The sequence below is a fragment of the Callospermophilus lateralis genome, unplaced genomic scaffold (assembly GCF_048772815.1).
Source record: "Callospermophilus lateralis isolate mCalLat2 unplaced genomic scaffold, mCalLat2.hap1 Scaffold_91, whole genome shotgun sequence".
NCBI classification, from domain to species: Eukaryota; Metazoa; Chordata; class Mammalia; order Rodentia; family Sciuridae; genus Callospermophilus; species Callospermophilus lateralis.
Genome location: NW_027517238.1, coordinates 1,076,993 through 1,090,825, shown reverse-complemented (window position 1 = coordinate 1,090,825; position 13,833 = coordinate 1,076,993). Strand labels below are relative to the sequence as shown.

Sequence of the window (13,833 nt, the reverse complement as noted above, 5' to 3'; positions counted from 1 at the left end):
TATTTAGATTAGAGAGCCATTGAGAGAGCTTCTCCTCGAAAGCAACACAGAATGAAACTAATTCCTACCGGCATATTTTACATCCCTCTGAAGTATTGTCTTTTCAAGGTCAAACATTCTTATATCTTTCTGCTTATTCTAAATCAAGGCTAGTGGAACTCAATTACACTTCTCTTAAAGAGGGACAATGCCCAATACAAGGGGATCTTTTTCTATAATGAATTCATGGCCAGCTAATATTGCTACACATATGCAAAACATTGCAGAATAGCTAAACATGTGTGCTTTTTTATCTTAATAATGGTGTGTTTCCTTGACACATTTTTCTTCTTAATATGCACTGCATCTATTGATTTTCTTGCCCTTGGTGTGTCCATAACGAGTCCTTGTTTAATGTTTCCTGGCAATTCATTCACTCTGGCCAACACATATTGAAAGAATGGCTACTTTGTGTGAGCACTCTTATCCTTGAAGGATGGAGATATTAGAAATTTAAGTTTGACAAAATTATATTATGAATTAATATGAAAATAATTTTCAAGACACAAGATATCACAGGCATTTGCATGGTCTTATAAAGTATTGGTTCAAAACATATGGTATGGTCCATGCTGCAATATTAGTATGAAGTTTAGAATACCAAAACACTTTAAAACCTAAAAAAAAAGTCAAAACATAAGAACACATAGAATATAGATTTGAAGATTATTATATCTGAATGAACGATGATAGACTCAAGAACAAAAATCTTGGTAAGGTCACTGAACTAAGGAGGGTCACACAGCCTGGAATATCAGAACAACAAAAAAAAAAAAAAAAAAAAAAACAAAGTAGCTCATGCAACTGCATTTTCCCTTAACTGTTTTGGTATAAATTATACAAATGATGTATACATACACAAATTCTAAAAGAATTTAGAAAGGACACATGTTTCAAATTTAATGTAAATAAATTGGCCAAAAATTTCTGGATATAGAATACTAGTTTTATATCTATACCTTGTTATTTATACAATATATCTGTCCATTGTTGGTTGCATAACAATGTAAATATACATAATACTGCTAAAATTTGCATTTAAAAAGTTAAAATGTTGATTTTTTTATATCTTGTATACAGACAAAATTAAAGTTTATGGAATAACAAATATATTGAAATTGATATTAATAAGCTTCCTCAAGTAGGGCTCAGATATTTTAGAAAAGTACAAAATATCATCACCATATGATACACAATGTAGATATACAATGTGGAAATCACTAGTTAATTAATGCAGACTAGTTACTTGGAATCATTTGGAAAAAAAACTAAATGCATTAAAAAATGTTAAACATTAATTAATGCATTAGATTCAGTTATTAAGAGTAATATTTTTTGTTCTAACTTGAATATCTCTATTATTAAGGTTACTATGTTCAGCAGTATTCTGATGCCATGCATTAGATAAAATACTACATTATTTTGCGTTTTAAAAAATATTTTATAACTTATAAAGGCTTTTCATTGCTCTTTAAACATTAAGTGTAATTAAGCATTATGATTTATATAATTAGCTGATAAAAGCTTATGATATAATAACATATCATTATATGATATAATAAATAATTCAATGTCTTATAAACATTAAATATAATAAAATAATGCATGTTTTATAGATGCACTTACATTTGGATTTTTACGAATATTATTGATTTATAACTTAAGGCATATATATGAACATGCTATAGCAAAGTATTTCTTGGTTAAGACAAAAAATTATCTAATAAATAAATTTTAAAAAGTACCATTTCTTGATTTATTTCATTCAATAAATTAATTTATACTAAGGTCATGTGTTTATATTTAGAAAAAAAATCTTGCCATATCTACTCAGAAATGTTAGGAAGGCTTATCAAAGTGAAATATCAGTACAAGCATCAATTTTATTTTCTCATGTCTAGTAAATAAAATATAGAAATATTTATCTCTTCCTAAGTATTTATGCACCAGAAGTTTTGATGAGACTCTTCCTTTAAGAATTGTTTTAAACTGTTCTCTACACTCAAATGTGGAAAATTTTAGATAATATTGGCTTTTCATGCATTTTATTAATAACAGAAAGAGGAATCACAAAAAGAAGGTATATGGCTGGAACAAATGGAAAGTATTTCTGAGAAATTGCAATTATCCTTGATTTTTGATTTATTCTTATCTATCACAAGGTGATAAATTTGACAAAAAGTCTTCTTAATTGTTTTTGTGCATGAAGAACTAGTTTTCATTCTTTTAATGAAGTGTCCCATTCACTCTTTTTCTGTCTAGTGGTCTGAGGCATGGCTACTATGAAGACTTCTGTCTCCAGTGAAAATCAATGCTTCAAAAATCTATTATGTACTTTGTGCCAGAATTGTTTCACATTTAGTTCTATATAATAAGCATTATACAAAAATATAAACATGAAATTATGAAGTCATAATGTGTATTCATATATTATGGTGTAGTGTAATACTTTTGAAATGAATTAGAATTTATTTAAAGTTAACACTGCCCAAGTAGACTCAAAAGGAGAGCATTTGTCTTGACTCACATACTTGATATCTGTATGGCATTAATTTGACTATAGCTAGTATATTCTTAACACAAGTATTTAGTTTATCTCTGTATATTTTTTTCTTATTTTCAGTTAGGTTTTAATTATATCCACATCACCTAAAGTTTTTCTTAACAGCATGAAGTCATTCATCTTTCATTGGCCACCCTGCTTAGGATATAAACACATGCAGTCTATAGAGTACATAATTGCAAACCCATGAAAGTATTCTAAAACTGACCCTCTTTCTTCACAAGTTGCTATATACTTTTTTTTTCTTTCTTTTTTTCTCTCAGGAGTGCTCCTCAGAGACTGAAGTAATTCATATTTTCATTTCTTATCAGATTTTCAATAAAAGTAAATTTGGATATGATTTAAAACTCTTTAAGAAAAAAATAGCCCAGGGGCTGGGTTTGTAGCTCAGTGGTAGAGTACTCACATAGTACATATGAGGCACTGGATTTGAGCCTTATCACCACATTAAAAAAATAATTAAATATAGGTATTTTTTCCACCTACAACTAAGAAAATCACATTTATATTTATATATGAAGAAAAACTAATGACCCAATCTAATGAAAGGATACATTTTAGATGATGTCCCTTCATTAATCCTTTATATATTCTGCCCATTTTCCAAAACTCTGTAATTTCTTGGAAACTTTGTGTCAACATAAACTTCATTGAACAACATCCTCAACTTTTTTCTTCTTCAATTTCCCCCGTTCTTCTAAAATAAATAATTTTCCCATAGTTAACAATAATCAAAAATCTTGTTTAATAATGTTATTGACATATATCTTCCTACATTCACTGCCATATTTACTGTACAATACCTTCTAAAGGTTACTTCCCCATTACACACTCACTGGTAGCATTTCATGGTCTGAGTTTTAATCTACAATACTCTGTCTAAACCAGAGGAAATTTTCACCTTCTGGATTCTCTTCCCCTTATAATTGCTTCTTGTTTTAGTTAGCCTTTTATCTCTGTCCCACAAATACTCAACAAGAACACCTTAAAAAAGGAAAATTTATTTGAGGTTCACAGTTTCAGAGGTCTCAGTCCATTGATGGCCAATTCCTTGCTCTGGGCCCAAGGTGAGGCAGCATATCATGGGGGGAAGGGTATGGTAAAAGAATCCTGCTCTTCTTGCACTAAGGAGGCAGAAGGTGGGGAAAGGAAGATGTACCCTTGCAGGGCACATTCCCAGTCATATGTCTCCTCCAGCCATGCCCAACCAGCTTACAGTTACCATCTAGTCCTTTCAAACAAAGATGAACTTTAGGTTTCAGATCTCCCAATCCAATTACTGTACCTCTGGACATTGCTTCATTAACAGAGGAGTTTTGTAGCAATACCTCATATCCAAACTATAACATTTCTCAACAGAATTCTTAAAGGAAAGATGTGTTCTCTTTACTCTCAACTCTTTTTCTGGGTCTAGACAAAGAAGAAATTCACTATCTTACTCTCAGCTTCAAAATTTCTGTTTTCCCCATTGACTTCATCACAAGGGAAAGAAGTGAGCATTGACAGTAAGTTCTGTATGCCCTGCATTTGTTTCCAATTTAGTAGAAAAACAATATGCTTTGTTTCTAGGCAACATTAGTAGATGGCTAACTATTAATAACATATCTCATTGGCATACCAGATTTCAGCACATACCTCTTTTAGGAAATATATTTGGATTATATCAATAAATTGTATACAAATATATATATATATATATATATATATATATATATATATATATATATAGATAGATAGATAGATATAATGTGTCTTAAAATTTATAAATTTAATATTTTTCATCAAGAGTAATTGATCTGCAAATTTTAAAGATAGTTTATTTTAGTATATGTTGACAATTCCCATTATCTTAAGCTAACATAAATAATAGTGCCCAATTTATTTTGCAACTTATTTAATTGCACTATATAAGAGGGGATAGAATGGCTATCACCTGGAGTTCCTGCTTTAACTCTGATGTGACATGGAATACCTTCTTCATTCACTGGTTAGAGTGGATGACTCTCCATAACAATGTATTTAGTGTTCAAAAACAGACTGCTTAGAAGAACAGAGATCTCATGTGATATATCAGGGAAAATAGGGCTGAGGGTTTCCTCAGTGGTAGATCACTTGCTTAACATGCATGAGATCTTGGGTTTAATCCCCTGCACCACAAAAAAAGTGGGAGGGATATAAGATCTTTCATGTGCATATGTTCCTGCCCTTTCTACATCATCCATATTATATTTGACTTTTAAATCTGCAATTTAGGTTAGGTTGTTGTTGTTGTTTTTTTTTGTTGTTGTTGTTTTGTTTTGTTTTTTTTAGAAGTGTGATGGCTTTGAAGACACAGACTACAGAATCAATGGTCTTCATGTCTGTCATGCTCTCCTTTGCTTTATTACAAACGTGTCTCTTGGCTTTAGCCAGCCACTTATGACACTTATACAGACAGCAAAAATAATCTAGGATTTCTCCATGCACTGATAAGCCTAAAAATGGAATGTAATTTAATTCAGTTAAGAAACCTGGAATGAAAAGTTATTTAGCCAGATATTAAAAAAGTAGACTTTTGAAAATTTAAAATAAGACAACCAGAGAAGTTGTAAGTATATGTGAAAATGTTTAGATTTACACATGTCACTATCTATAGCAGATAGGTGAGATGCTAGTTTCTTTACTCAGTATGAAGCTCACAGAATCTTTTTTGCTGTATTAGAATAGGTGATTTACATGCCAAGAATTAATTAAAGTTTAAATATTTGAAGGATTGGTGATTAGGTTTTCTCTAATAAAAAAATTACCTGTCTTGGGATCAATAGAGAAATAAGGTTGTCCCTGAAGAATGCTGTAAACAACTCTGCCACTGTTTCCATAGGTCGGGTCATCTGCATCCGTGGCCTTGACCTGGAGCACATATGCACCTGGAAAATAAGAGAGTGTGATTCTAGCTTTCTTCCTGTACAGAGTTGAAAGCCATTTCTATAATTTGCTGCACTCTGTTTTCCTTTGGAATTTGGCATTTCTCATGGATGTCATGAGATTTTATGCCAATGAAGAAAATTTAACTGTTACTATCAAAACATCATATAACAATACATCAGAACCACAGTGAGATATCACATCACCGTATTACAAATGGTTAGTATCAAAAAGACTTAGAGGCTAACAAGAGCTGGTGAAGATAGGGAAATAACAGAACTCTTGCTCAATGCTTGATAGAATGCACATTAGTACATCCATTTGGGAAATTAGTGTGAAAGATCCTCAAAAATCTTATAACAAAACAACTTTTTGAACCAGTGGTTCTAAGAGAAATATATCTAAAGAAAATGAAATCAGAATGTGGAAGTCCATCTGCATTCCTCTGCTCATTGTGGCACTATTCACAATAGCCAAGAAATGGAAACAACCAAAGTGTTGCTCAACTGATGAGGAGATTAAAAAAAAAGTTACAAAGAGGATAATAATCTGCCCCAGAAATTAAACCCTGTCCCTTGTGGCAGCATGGATGGAACTATAGATCATTATGTTAAATGAAATAAGCCAGGCACAGAAAGACAAGTATTGCATGATCTCACCTTTGTATGGAATCTAAACATCTGATATTATAAAGGTGGAGAGTGATATGGTGGTTCACGAAGGCTGGGGAAGTCAGAGTTGTGGAGAATAGGGGAAATGTTGATGAATATTCTGAGTAACAAGAGGAAGAGCAAGATGCTCTGGTGTGGTACTGCATCTAGGGGACTATAGATAACAATAATTTATCATCTAAAAGCAAGAAAATAGTATTTTTAAGGTTTTCATCATAAATAAATAATGAATATTTGAGGAGATTCATTAATTTTATTTAAACATTTCACAATTTTTACATGTGTCAAAGGATAACACAACATATCATTAATATATATAATTGCTATATTTTCACATATGAGTTAAAATAAATTTAAAAATGTGGAATCATAGAGCTGTTCTTCAAATAGCACATATTTTAGACATCTATTTTAAAAGTTAAGTCCATTTCCAGTAGATAGATCATTGAACTGAAAGTTTTCAAGATAGTATTATTGAATTCTACACTAAAGAAAACATGGACACCACTTACATTAGCTCATCTGCTTACTGTGGATGCTTTAATTTCATGATTAGAATATCAATAGCTAAGCTAAAATGTTTAGAGGCTTACTGAACTTTAGAGGTTAAGTGATTTGCAATTTCAGGTTACAAATCAGCAACTGCATACACGCATTAGGAAGCCTTTAATTAGAAAAGAATACTTAAAAAAGTGAAAAAACATATTTAATTGCAGTGTCAAATAGCTACAGAACACCTCTTGGTCTCAAGACTAAATTAAACTGAGGGTTCATTGGCATTGAAAAACACTGAAGACAGTCCAAATTATCTGCAGCTTTACTCCTTTTTTTTGAAATTGAGAATATTATTTAAGTACTAAAGGGAAGTTGGAGAGAATTTTTCTGTATTTTTATCTTATCTACTTAAGCACGTTCATAAATCAGTCTTCAAGAACCTTTTAAGTACAGTTTCCCAATGTCTTCTTCGACATTGTTATTCTTAAATGAGTAAAATAAATCAAAGATATCATACATAACTTGTAAAAAATTATATTTTGCTTTTAATTAGAAATCTCTGCTAAGCATAAACACACACACATATGTATATGCTGAGCAGGGATATATATATTGTGTGTGTGTGTGTGTGTGTGTGCATGTGTGCATCCTAAGTTTTACTGTGCACTCTATCCCTTGGAGGCATTTAGAGTAGTTGCTGTTTTTGGGGAAAGCACAGTTGGCCCTTTCTATTCAGTTATTTATTTAGCCTTTTCTCTCAAGTTGAACTTTGAATAAACTAAGTCTTATAAAGTCTAAAGGAATGAATCCACTCTTCACCATTACTTTTTTAAAAAAAGTAAAGTATTAGAGATTAGAGTGCTAACTTTCCCTGGGCACAGTGGAGTGTACTTCAAATCCCAGCTCAGTAAGAACCTGAGGCAGGTGGATTCCAAGTTCAAAACCAATCTCTGCCTCTTAGCAAGACTTTGTCTCAAAATACAAAATAGAAGAGCTGAGGGTATTGTACCACAAAACAATAAATCAATAATAAACAAATAAATAAAAATTATGAAATAAATGACAACTTTTTGTAGATATTCAATATCAAATGCTTTTGCTTAATATGCTTTGGTATATTCTATCAACAAATGAAAAACATGTTATAGCAGCCTTTCCCAGGGCAAGAAACTTCTAGAAGGAAAGGAGGAATATATTGCTAAGTAGATAAGAGTGATGAGTAGTATTTTCCTTCACCAGCACCAACATTTCCATGCCATCAATAGTTGCATTAATCATACCACTAATCATAACGAAACCATAATCACACACATACACACACACACACACAAGAAATTTCATTATTGATTAGTGTTTGCTTCTGTGAATCACTATGTTCCTGTCGTAAGGAGTCATCAAAACTGATCTTTGCTCAATGTTGTAGATATGAACATTTTATCAAGAATAAATTTTCCTCTCCTCAACAGTGATCTTTACCCTCAGATTCATTACCTGTATTTCTTTACCATACATGTGTTTTATAGAAAAGCCTATCAATTTTAAATATTACCCCAATCCTAAATATGAAATTGCAGTTTGAGAGGTGTGAATTGTTCTACTGTATAGGTACATTTGAACTTAAAACATTTTTTAATAAGTAGCAAATAAAAATATTTAACAAAATAGACATATGTAGTAATAAATTTAATAAAAGTTTGCCAAACCTATACCACATGCAATATCAAAGTTATTATGAACTTCCAATAAACATGTTGAAGAAATTTTTTTCTTGAAATCTAATATTAAAATCTTGTGTAAATCATTTATAAAGTTTGTCACTTAAAAGAGTGAGAGTACTTCATTAATACATATAAGTAGCAGAGATTTTTCATTGAATTCTATTAGTCACATGATAGCAAGAATACATGTTTCTCTACTTGAAGCACATTATTAAAAAGAGCTGTCTGTTCAATTTAAGAATAGGTGAGGCCTGGCTTGCTATGTCAACTTTCCCATGCTTTTCTCTATACTAACACAAAAAACAAAACTTTCATGTTGTTACATGTTTCATGTTGTTAAGAATTCTCAGTTAGAGGGCTGGGGCTGTAGCTCAGTGCAGAGTGCTTGCCTAGAGTGTGTGAGGCACTGAGTTCGATCATTATCAGCCACAAAAAATAAAATAAAATAAAGGCATTCTGTTCATCTAAAACTATAAAAAATTTAAAAAAATAATTCTCAGTTAAATTTAAGGAATATTTATGCTTCTAAGCAAGACTACCTTCTTCAGTGCTAAACTCGCACACCAGTTGTTCTTAACATTATTAATTACTAAATGCCCAGGAAGTAGAAAAAGATTGTGGATTTGAGGCGAAGGCATTTAGTGTGCAATAGGAAAATAATATACTAATCAATGATTTGCACTGAAAATGGAGGGGTCTTCTATGTTGACAACAGCCTGGAATTTATTTCCTATGCCTCAAATTCAAATACAATAATACAACATTCTAACTGCAGTGCAGAGAGAATGTAGTTCACAGACAAAACATTACTTTATAAATGGTTGCAGATAGTGTGCAAAATGTTTGAGGCAGAGTATCAAATCACTTCAAGTTCACTTTACACTGCCCTAATCATTACAAATTTAATAGTGTATTTTTAGTAATAGTTAAGCCAACCTTAACATATACATATAAAACTAAGAGCAACAGAAAAATTGAACATGGAGTTGTATTATACAATAATGAAGAAAGAAAATGCATCAGGGAACCCAATTGAGAGAAACTGAACTAAGTAAGTGTTCCCTAACATCTAAATGATCATATTTAGAATTCATTTGAGATCCAATTTGGATGTGGTATTAGTAAGACTATGATAAACAATAGCAGCAACAAAATACTAAAGGCTGGGTTGGCTTAAACAACAGAAAGCAATGATCTCACATTTCTGGAGGGAAGAAGTCTAAGACCAAACTGTGAATTTTTTTTTTTCTGGTAAGACTTTTCTTCTTCCCTTCCAGATGGCCACTTTCTCACTCTGTCCACATGGTCTTTCCTTTGTGCTCATGTGAACTGGGAGAGCTCTGCCATCTCTTCATCTTCATATAAGGTGACCAGATCTATCAGTTTAGGGCCCCACCCTTATGACTTCATTTATGCTTAAAAACTCTTGAAATGCTGTGTTGTGAAATACACATGAATAGTTTGGTATTGGACATATAAATTTAGGGGTGGATTACAATTCAGAATAAAATTGAGGAATGTTTTCTATAGTGATCAGGAAAAAATATTTGAGAAAAATAATTTATATGGACAAATGAATAAAATGAGGTAAAATTTTTGTACTTTTTTCTAGTTCATTTCTTTTTTTAAGAAAAGAGAGAGAGAGAGAGAGAGAGAGAGAGAGAATCTTTTTTGTAGACGGACACAACAAAATGCTTTTATTTTTACATGGTGCTGAGAATGGAACCCGGGTCCCGCCTGTGCTAGGTGAGAGCTGTACTGCTGAGCCACAGTCCCAGCCCTAGTTCATTTCTTTAACAAATAAAATTCTATATCCTTATTGTATACAGCGTGATGTTTAAAATATTTGCATACACTATGGAGTAGCTAAATTGAGTTACTTTTTATATGCATTACTTGACATACTTATCAATCTTTGGGTTAAAAAAACCTTAAAATTTGTACTAATTTCATTAGTGATTTTCAAGTATATAATACAGATAGTTTCTGACTTAGTGACAATTCAACTTAAGACTTTTTGTTTTAGTTTCAAAATAATATGAAATTTGTGCATACATTCATTTTACAGTCAGTAAAAACCATACTTCAAATTGTGAAATATGCTCTTTGCCTGAGCTAGTGATACACAGTAGATAGGACACCCCCTTAGTAATCTCAGAAGCATCAACAGAAGGCAACAGCTCCCACAGTCAACCGTTTGACCATGAGGGTAAACCACCAATGCTCTTTTTTGGAGATAGGTATAACGAATTAAATAAAATATTCAGCACTTTCTTATAAAATAAGTTCATGTTGATTTCACCCAACTCTAACCTAACATAACGGTTCTTAACATGTTGAAAGCAGGTTTAGGCTCAACTGTGATTTTCGTATGTTGAGTGTATTATTCAATACTTAAATTATTTTCAAATCACAATGTTTTCATTGTATGTAAATCCACCTGTACATTGTTATTAATTACAGTCACTGTGTTGTACAGTACATCTCCTGAATATATTTACCCTGAGATTTTGACCAAGAACTCCACAATCCCCCTCTTCCCAGCTCTTGGGAACCATCATTCTACTCCTGGCTTCTATGAGGATTTTTGAAGAAAGTTTATTCCACGGAGAGACAAACTCTAGGGATAAGTCACATTAAATGTGCTGAGGGATCCAGGAATAACTGAGCCACACTCACTGGGGATAACAAATGACACAGAAGGGATAATAGAGAAAATGAATGTGTATGGCTTTCCAAAGCCATTGTTAGGCCTATCCTACTTCTCCAACACGTCATTGTCTTTGTCTCATTATAACTCATTGTACCGTCTAATTACCCAATTATCCCTGTTTCAGCTTTCTTTTATATAAAATATAGAAACATGCACACATTCTCAAACCTTACTTTGATCACTCAAATCTTGAGTAGACATCCTACAAAAGCACAAAAAAATTCTTCTGATTTTTAACTAATATTTACTTAGTGAGTACTCGTTTTAGAAGTTTCTGTTTATTGTCTCTAACACAAATAATTTTGAACACAAATAATTCTAACACAAATAATTCCATTGGCACAGCTCAGTCTAAAGGCATTTGAATTCAAACATATCAATATCCATTGTCAAGTTGTTCTACAAAGGACTATACTAATTTACATTTTGGCCAATGTATGATTTCTAGCATTCTCATCAGTTCTCATATACAGTTGTGTTTTGACTGCACTTTGGTAGTCCATCACCTTATGTTTATTGTCATTTCCATCTTGTGTATGCATTAGATACACACACACATACACACACACACACACACACAAATATAAATTGGTATCATATTCTTAATCATCTGTCCTTTACACATTATGTTATATATTAATCGGCAAATTGGTCATTTTCTAGCTTATTTTTATTTATTTTTTTGCCTTTAGTTTTTTATTTTATCTTGGTTCGTGATTTTTGTGGAACACCCTTTTTTGGTTTGTTTGTTTTTCCCTTTAGCATTTCTAGGGGTTTAATCAAGGGATACTTTATCACTGAAATACACCCCAACACCCCTCCCTTTTAAAATTTTGATGCAGAGTCTTGATAAGTTCCCAAGATTGGCCTCAAACTTGTGATCCTCCTGCCCCAGTCTCTCAGGTTGCTAGAATTAGGTGTGAGCCACCACAACAGGGTTCATGAAATTAGGTTGTACTAATTAGAAATTTTTATGCATATATGTTAACATATTGTGTGTGCATGTACATTGCATACATACTTTAAAATATTATGCTTTGTCCCTGGTGAGATTAAGTTGTCTTTATTGTCTCTTCTTCATAATTTCTATCACAGTGTATATGGGTTCTGGAACACAGAAAAGACTAGTCACTTTCTTTCACAATGGAACCACATAGGCCTTGCTTCTGCTTGCATATGTCTTGTGATAATTATGCTTTATTTATTTGATTAAGTTAAGAGTGATATCATCAGTGTCTGAAAGTCATTATAGTATCTCTACGGTCTGCATTTCATAACACAGGAATTGAAGGTCAATGCTATTATCACTGTCTTTGATACTTCCACAGATGACTGTAGCAAGACAATGGTAGATTGCAGTCATATTAATTCACAACTTCAACTGAAGTAGTCATTAATTTGTTGGTGCATGAATTTATCCTTTCAGTCAACATACATTCTATTGTATCTACAGATATCACTTTCAGCATACAAGAAAGCATATTGCATAAACATATATTCTGCCAATGCCACTTTTAGCATGAAAATTTTATATTCTGCATATTATATTACTTGCATTTTGGGTACTTAGTAAATAAGTACATAAACTTGCTGGAAATGCATAGACAATTTAAGTGTATTAAATCTAACATACAGTTTCTATTAAATTTTTCTTTAAAATATTCCCAATGTATAGGAATATTCTATTCATCAAATACGTCCTTTGCTGTTTATCATTCTGAGACTGCCTAAATCCATTTGCATCCTCACCACTATGAATTAAAAAGCATCTCAAATGCTTGGGGAAAGATTAGATTTATCAAGAGGTGCATCATTTTTTTTTGTTTTTTGTTTTTTTTACTTTTGCCTTATGTACATTGTATTAGAACATTGTAAATGTTCTAGACATATAATAGGATGTATGGAATGATATACATTCTGACACTTATTCAGCTAACATTTGAAAAGAAAAATACATAAAATTGAAAAATCATGAATTATATTATCTAGAAAAGTGTATGTAGTATATGCTATTTAAATACATGTAAAATAAATTAAATACACAGAAATTTATGTTTTTTCTTTTTTCATCACCTATAGGCTAACAAAGTTTAACACTAACATGAGTGATGAGCTCTTCCCTTAATATTAAATTCTCATCTGAATTTTATTTTCTATGTATTAGACAAAGTGACTTTGGGACGTATTTTTAAAATATAATAAAATACAAAAAAAGTAGACTATAATAAAATTGGCCCACTATATATACTTGAATTCAGAAGTACTCTAATTAAATGGAAATGTGATCTTATGAAAGTTATTATAAAGATAAAGTAATTTCAGTGCATGTGTAGTACTAGAGATTAAATCTAAGACCTCACACATGCTAAGCAAGTGCTCTACCACTGAGCTACATACCTTTATTTTTATTTATTTATTTTAAATTTTGGGACAGTGTCTCAGTAAAGTACAGCTGAATTCCAACTTGCAGTCCTCCAACCTGTTTCCTGGATCGCTGTGATTACAGGCATTTGCCATCATATCCAGTGAAAATACAATAAAATACGAGAGAGAGAGAGAGAGAGAGAGAGAGAGAGAGAGAGAGAGAGAGAGAAAGCAGAAAGCAGTCCCTAAACTGTCCATACACTAGCACTATTTCTATCACCCACTCTTCCATGCATGCAAAAGTAGAATTCTGTGGAATCAATAGGCTCACGTTTAAACTACATAATTTTTTTTAAATTTTTTTAA

General features: G+C 31.8%; 1 pseudogene; it reads right to left on the bottom strand.

Moving 5' to 3' along the window:
* The window catches only part of LOC143641232 (cadherin-12-like), a 92,869-nt pseudogene extending 87,366 nt beyond the window's left edge, over positions 1-5,503 (bottom strand).
* Between the last annotated feature and the right edge of the window lie 8,330 nt (positions 5,504-13,833).